The following is a 7,633-nucleotide window of genomic DNA, read 5'->3' as shown; positions in this document are numbered from 1 at the left end:
GCATTTGATGTCATCTATGTCCAGAGTCATTTGATTGCTGCACTTCAAAATCAGTACTGAAAGCCACTCATTGTGATGATCTTACAGTCTCAAATGACAGTTTTGTCAGTACCTGATGTTTAGCTCCTCTGGTGTTACTCCCAATTCCTCAATAAGCCCTGCTCATTCATTGAGCCAGGAGCCTATTCCTTTTATCCACGATGATCCCTAGCAGAAGCTTACATGTCGTACAGAGGTAGGTTATGACTTGGTGGGTCCCATTCATTAGCAGCTGGTACATTTGTGCTGCTTGTCATCAAATAGTGCAGTTAGTCTAAATAGCCAGTATGATAGTATTGCATCAGGGCCTGGTGCAGTCTATCTCTTCATACTTGAGGCACTTTCTTGGAAGCCACAGTGATAGTCACTTCTTCTTGTTCTGGGAGATTGATGTGGTCAGCTCTCAGATCCACTAGCCATGGAGCATTGCTGTTAAATGATGCTTCTTTCTCCCATATACTCTTCTAGTACTGTTCAGTCTCAGCCCTGGGTGAGTCTATTCTTATCTCATTACCCTGCCACTCAGAGTACACTTTGGATGAGTCATCTGTTTAATTTTCCTGGTAACCAATTCTCTGGTGTGCCCTCTCAGTAGGGCAGGCAGAGAGTGCTGAAAATGATGATGATGAAGATGATGGAGACTTGTGAATGTGCACTACTCCAGTTGCTGGCTAGGAAGCTACAACAACATATTGACAGGAAGAGTCAATGTTTAAGAGTCATTAAGAGTTTTACTAAGTTTTAAAGCATAACAACACATGACTTCCAACCATACGTGTTTTAGCCAGTACCGGATCCTAAACATCAAAGTGTGCAACATGATGAACTGCCACAGCAAAGATTACAGAAGGATGTCTCTGTGTGGTAAATATGCTCAGTACCTCCTTGTGTGAGTAACTCCAAGCAGTGGTGGAAGCAACAAATGAATGTGTTCAGCTGTCTTGTGTATAAAGTAATTAACACAAAGTACTATTTGCCCCTTTAGCTAGCTGCCTTTTCATTCAGTGTAACCATGATACTTTAACTAAAATCTGTTAATACATCTAATGCCAACACAATACATTTAAATATTTAAGACATTTGAAACACCACTTTCAGCCCCCACTTGTGGTTATTTTTTTTTAGCTTCAGTCTCCATGCAAAGTCAGTGTCATAGTGGGCCTAGCTCATAATATTGTCATGCCTGAAGTGTAGTGAACAAATCCAGACCTTATTGCAACTGTGGCTGGGCTGTGTGCTGGCCAGATAAAAGAAACCACATCCATTGATTCAAGATTGTTGGTCTGAAAAAGCTGAACAGGGTCAATCTGGCCTTGCAACCAAAATACATTTTCTTGAAGACACCTCTGAAGCAAAAACAAATAATCATACTTTGAAATGTACATGCTGATCACTCCTTCCTTACTTGCAGTGGATAACATAGAAGCTTTAGCTCCAGTCGCAAGCACTATCCAGAGGATTCCACCATAAAAAACAATCCTGCCTTTTACTCATCGTGATGTGTAATCAAAAATGGAGTTGGAGACAATTGCTTAAAAGGAGGTCCTTCTGCATAATTATGCTAAAACATGCTTATACCTCTTGTTTGAGCTTTGGGCAACAAGTTGATATTACACCATTTTAGGACTGCAGACAAGCCAGAAAACATTGTAAAGGATGCCATTGGACCTTTAACGTGCAGCAGAGTTAGAGAAGAAACTATATAGAGACTGAAAATATTGTCATCATTGCAGCTGATCATTTTTAAGTAACTGCACCTCAATGATACATGTTTTTATTGAGTGAGTTTTAGCTTATTCATGCTACATGTTGTTCAATTCAATTCAGTTTATTTATATAGTGCAAAATCACAACAAATGTAATCTCAAGGAACTTAAATAATACAGTCCAATTCAAGCCAATTGGAATTCAGTTCATTGTAATCATAGTCCCATGAAATCCAATTAATTCAATTCATAATTGGTCCAATTCATACATACAGAGTCAAATCAGGCCTATAGCAGCTTAACTATGGGATGTTTCAGGATCACCTGAGCCATCCCTAACTATAAGCTTTATCAAAAAGGAACATTTTAAGCCTAATCTTAAAAGTAGAGAGGTTGTCTGCTTCCCAGACGTAAACTGGCAGCTTGTTCCACAGAGGGCCCTGATATCTGAAGGCTCTGCCTCTCATTCTACTTTTAGAAACTGGCCTCTCAGCCAGCTGCTACTGGCTGAGTGGCAGGGTACACCCTGAAAAGGTCATCAGTACGTCACAGGGCCAAATAGAGAGATAAACAACCAAACATGATCATACTCACAGTCAATTCTAATCACCAGTTACCCTAACATGCATGGTTTTGGACTGCAGGAGGAAACCAGAATACCTGGAGAGAATCCATGCACAGGTATAACATAAAAACTCCAGAAAGGCTCCAGTCGAGATTCAAACCAGGAACCCTCTTGATGTGAGGAACAGTGATAACCACCACATCATCGTGGAACTCTCCTCCCTGCGCGTTTGATCTAATATTCAGAACTTCTCTGGTGGTTTGAGTCAAATGAAAAATAATGCAAACAACCATCACAATGTTATATGGTTACTTGTGCGATTGTTGTTTTCAAGTCTCAGTTGCTACTTTGGTCTGGTAGTGCAGTTTTTAACTAGACATCAGACACTTTGCACCTGTATTTCACAGCCTCAACAATGTCTTGTGTGTTTGGGATGTCATTCCTCAGAGTTACTGCAGGTTATATTTGACCTCTGCTGACAACTGTATCATATCTTCAGAGAACAGCTGCTTTTCACTTAGACTAACACCAGACAGATTTAGATTTAAGAAAACAGCAGAGGATAGCCATCTGCTGTGAGGAGACTTTATATTCAACACCATACTCACAGCACATGGAATTGTCTCACAAATGCTAACTTCTCTTTTCTCTTTTTAGAGACATGAGGTAAAACATCATCTTTGCTCTAATCAGAGGCCTGAACGGCACTGACAACTTTCTCCGGGACTTACAGATACCATCTCTTCTTTAAAACTCATGAGTCATGAAAATTAAGTAAATCATTTGTGGAACATGTCTGATTGTTGTAGCTTTTACTTGGTTAGAGTAATTAAGGTTTTGGTTTCTGTAAAAAAATCTCTCTCTTTCTCTATGTATATACATAGAGAAAGATAACTGTATATGTATATTTACAAAACAGAAAGAAAAAAGTGTCTTCATGAACTAGCTGGCCCATGACTTCATTTTTCTGCATTAAAATGCAATAGAGAACTTTACTGCTGGGGCGATCAAATAATCAGTGGTTTGTGCTAATATATTTTATAATTCAAATTGCTTTCAGTAAGGCTGAAATTGAACAAATATTTAAATTGATACATGTAAAATAAAAAGATAAAAAAGCCTTGGTTTTTTGGAAAGCTGCAGGGAGACCGTGCTTGTCAGCCCTATGGATTCTGTTCACACTCTGCAATTTCCATTTCCTCCAAATCTCTACATGGAAGATGGAAAGTCTTAAAAAGTTAGCAAGACACACAAATTCATGGTTACTGCAGTAAAAGTAAATTTGACATACTTGCTTTCATATATGGTGGATTAAGAAGTAGATCTATGGACGGAAATAGGCCTTATTATCTATAGCTGAAAACAAATTAAACTTCTAATGATAATGATGAAACTTCTTTGATAGTAGCAGCTGCGACATACTATGTGGTTTAGGAGCAGGACAAGCTCTCTGAGTGCCTCATCAAAACTTTACCCACACCTTTCAGCCCCAAAAGATAATGGGCTGAACTGCATCATAGAATTGTGTAGCAATAATTTCTGAGATTGTGTGCAACCAACACTCTCAAGGAGTGCAGTACACACAAGGCTATCGTGTGAAAGCGTAGATTAAAAGAAAGGATATAGCTTGCTTTTGTGACAGGTTGTTCCCTTCCTAGCCCCCTGCAGCACTGTGCTAACATGACGTAATCCCTAATTGAGGGATGACACAGGTACCTGCACCTACACTGTATATGGGAGTGGCCACACTGGTGCGTGTCTCTCTCTCTCTCTTTGCTTCTGTAACTGGCACCAGACCCTTCATAATCTGGGCCAGCAATATGTGATACACAAGCTAAGAAGTACTGTTGATCTGTGATGTACTGGCTGTGGAACAATGAGGAGACACACTAGATTAACGTCTTAATCAAGACAGCACCATTTTATTTCTCATAATGTCAAAAATATCTTCCTATATCTCAACTCATTATTACTCACAGAACAGTAGGAAAATAGTTTTCAATATCGGTCTATAAACTGCATTGTATACATTAGTAAGAGGCACAAATGTTCCTTAAAAATAAGTAAATCATGTGCAAAATAAAACAAACAATTGCAAAATAGGTCTAAACAAAACATTAATGATTAGAAAAATAAATTAACTTTGTTAAATTACTGAAACAAATTAATTTGTTTCAGTAATACAGCGTTTTCAACCTTTTACACTTCTGTTTCCTCTGTTGGTTGTCTGGTGTGGTCGCCGGAGTTGTTGGTGTGTCTGTTGTGTGCACAGCCTCTGTCATTCAGGTAAGGTGTTTGTCAGTCCTCCATTAGGCATGAGTGCATGTTAGTTTCACTATGTTTTTGCAGCAAAGCATTATTAGAAGCCTTCCCTGAGTAGGCAATGGGGTAACACGTGGCACTGAGCATTCCTGAGCATTTCAAACCTTTCTGCAGTCGGTGGAGCAAAGTCTTCGCCGTTCGACCGGCCTGTGTCTGGCCACCTCCCGAAGCTCTGATAGACACTGCTGTTTTGATTCTTTCTTTCTCACATAATTCAATGCTCGTATACAGTTCGACATTGTCTTGGTTCTGAACCAAGCAATATTGTTTCAATAACGGTTTGGATTCTCTGTCACAACTGTTGGTTGTACCATTGTTTTATATTGTTTGTTTAACTTCACAGTCACGTAATACTCTAGGCATGCTTGATTCACTTTTGTGAATTTGATTTAATGAACAGGTGCTGTGGGCCTCCGGCGGCAGTTCAGTCCTGGTGATGGGCCTTATCTCACAGTGTTCATGTGGAAGTGTGAGTGCAGTGGCATGGGTGTTTTCTTTTGTTTGGTTTTCCTCTGCCGCCTGGTAAGCTCCAGCTCCATCTGCATTTATCTTGTTTTTGTTGCTTATTACTACTTTTAACAAAAGTTTTTTTTTTTTTTTTTAAGTTTTCTTAATTACCCATTTTATGTCCTTTAATGAATTGTTAGATTTACACTTACCGTTTCTTGCCCCGTGGGATTTATTTGAACCTGTGTGCGCATCTGATTTTCCTTATTCATTTCCTGGGAGTGAAACTCCCCAAGGTGGCTTTGTTGGGTAACTTCCCTCCCCGTAAATGCATTGTGGTTCTTCTACATTCTGGTGTTGTTGGCAAGACTCGCATTTAAAAAGGTTGTGATTTATTTATTTATTTAAAGGTATCGACGTCTCCCCCCCATTCCGAGGACGAGGCTGTGAAGGCTCATATCAGCCAGCTTCTTGAGTCTCAGGTCATCCGGGAGAGCAGTAGCCCCTATGCATCTCCCATTGTCTTGGTCCGGAAGAAGGATGGGAGTTTGTGATTGTGTGTTGACTACTGCCTCCTAAACAGCAAGACCAGGAAGGATGCCTTCCCTCTGCCTCGCATTGAGGAGAGCCTCGATGCACTTTCTGGGGCCCGTTGGTTCTCCAGGATTGATCTGGCCACAATCTGGCTACAATCAGGTTCCTGTGATGGAGCAGGACCGGCCCAAAACACTTCTTCTGCACACCTTTTGGCCTTTTTGAGTTCAACCGCATGCCCTTTGGCTTATGTAATGCCCCAAGCACCCTCAGAGCTGCGTTCCTTTCTAGGCTTTGCTGGCTACTATCAGCACTTTGTGGAGAGTTTCGCTAAGCTGGCAGGTCCTCTGCATCAGCTGGTAGCTGAGCTGGCGGGCACTAAGTCGAGGAGAGGGTTGTGTCAGGCTTTAGGTGCTGCATGGACACCTCAGTGTGAGGAGAGCTTTGAGGCCTTGAAATCTAGACTTGTCTCAGGTCCGGTACTCACCTATGCTGATTTTTCACGCCCATTCATTTTAGAGATGGATGCCAGCTACAGTGGCTTGAGGGCCTTCCTTTCAAAGGAGACAGACAGTGGTGTGAGAACGGTGGCCTACACCAGCCGAGGTCTTCGGCTCCCGAACGCAATATGTCTACAGATCAATGAAGATCAACGAAGCTCGAATTTCTTGCGCTCAAGTAGGCCATGACAGAAGTTCCGGGAGTATCTATTGGGGCATAAGTGCATTATCTACACTGGTAACGACCCATTGAGCTGGTATCTCCAGTGTGCCAAAGTGGGAGCCACTGAACAGTGCGAGGCTGCTCAACTTGCGGCATTTGATTTTCATATAAAATTTCGTTCAGGCCTCAGCAACCGCAATGCAGATGCACTCTCACAACGATATGCTCCTGGCTCTCACCAGGTTTTGCAATACTTGCCTGGCAACTTGGTCCCCAGCAGCCTCTAGGAAGGTCCAACACCAGACGCTGTAGCACCTAGCTGTGGTCTCTGCCCTCCCCTTTCATTCTGCTGCTGACCTTCGCTCCTTGCAGGAGGCTGATCCCTTCCAGAAGGACATGCTTGTGTTCTGGCGGCGGAAGGTTCCGCCTACAGCGGTTGAGAGGCAACAATGTTTCAAGTTAGCCTTGGCATCACTTCGTCATTCAGAAGGCCGGAGTCTCTCCAGCTTATCTTGCCTGCAGCCCTTGAGCAGGAAACCTTGAATCATCTCCACCAAGAGCATGGCCACCAGGGTATTGAGCGAACCACCGAGTTGATCTGGCAATGCTGTTATTGGCCAGGTATCTTTGGACATTAAATAGTGGGTCTCAGGGTGTCAGCCCTGCCAAGTTGTTAAGACTCTGGACATGGGCCTCATAGCTTTATGGGCCACTTGCTTGCTTCCCAACCTAATGAGATTTTGGCCACTGATTTTACTTTGTTGGAGCCTTCTTGGGGTGGGTATGAGAATGTCCTGGTTATGACGTGTTCAGTAAATTTACAGTAGCTGTTCCCACTTGAGATCAATGGGCACCTACTGTGGCACAGGTCTTGACCTCTGAGGGGTTTTACAAGTTTGCCATCATGAGCCGCCTTCAATCTGACCAAGGGAGGAGCTTTGAGAGTTCACTGATTCACCAGCTCTGCGGTTTGTACGGTGTTGCAAAGTCCCGTACCACCCCATACCATCCTGCGGGTACTGGTCATTGCGAGCAGTATAACAGAACTCTGCATAACCTCATTCGCACCCTTCCAGTCTCCCAGAAATGGGATTGGGCCGCCTGTTTGACACAGGTGTTGTTTTGTTACAACACGACTCCTCACCAGGGCACAGACGAGTCCCCTTTTTATTTTTTGTTTTGGGCAGGAACCTTGGCTTCCAGTTAACTTTCTCCTGGGACGTGTCCAATCCAGTAACAGCCAGGTACAGGACTGGGTAGCAGAGCACCATGCTAGACTTTTGATGGTGTTCATGACAGAATGCTGGCCGCTGCTGGTCGACAGAAAGAGCGGCATGATCAGCGGGTCCGAGATGCA

This window comes from Leuresthes tenuis, unplaced genomic scaffold (genome assembly GCF_036924035.1).
Source record: "Leuresthes tenuis unplaced genomic scaffold, fLeuTen1.0.hap1 SCAF_5, whole genome shotgun sequence".
NCBI classification, from domain to species: domain Eukaryota; kingdom Metazoa; phylum Chordata; class Actinopteri; order Atheriniformes; family Atherinopsidae; genus Leuresthes; species Leuresthes tenuis.
This window is presented reverse-complemented; position numbering follows the sequence as displayed.